Source organism: Penaeus monodon, chromosome 19 (genome assembly GCF_015228065.2).
Source record: "Penaeus monodon isolate SGIC_2016 chromosome 19, NSTDA_Pmon_1, whole genome shotgun sequence".
Classification (NCBI taxonomy): domain Eukaryota; kingdom Metazoa; phylum Arthropoda; class Malacostraca; order Decapoda; family Penaeidae; genus Penaeus; species Penaeus monodon.
This window is the reverse complement of record NC_051404.1, coordinates 12,127,645-12,127,899: the sequence shown is the minus strand read 5'-3', so window position 1 is coordinate 12,127,899 and position 255 is coordinate 12,127,645. Positions and strand designations below refer to the sequence as shown.

The 255-nt window shown below is 38.0% G+C and overlaps 1 protein-coding gene across 1 annotated transcript in view; it reads right to left on the bottom strand.

Annotated features, from left to right (window-relative positions):
* LOC119585330 (roundabout homolog 1-like) overlaps positions 1–255 on the bottom strand; it is a 189,296-nt gene that overhangs the window by 48,703 nt on the left and 140,338 nt on the right. The window lies entirely within an intron of this gene.

Here is a 255-nt window from a genome sequence, read left to right as displayed (position 1 = left end):
CTTTCATTCCAAGAATTCATTTCACTGAGGATAGATCCCCCGGTACAAGCGAACAGACACACCTGTCAAAACTCTAAGGGAATTCAAGATATGGATTCGTGAAAGCATGAAATAGGCAGTTACGAGCTGACAGAAAGCCAATGGTATTCTCAACAGAGAACAGCATAGAGAAAAATGTATTGATATAAATGTAGGAGTGGAAAGATGTGTTTGTGTGTGCATATCTGTTTACATATATGCATATATTTGTGTGTG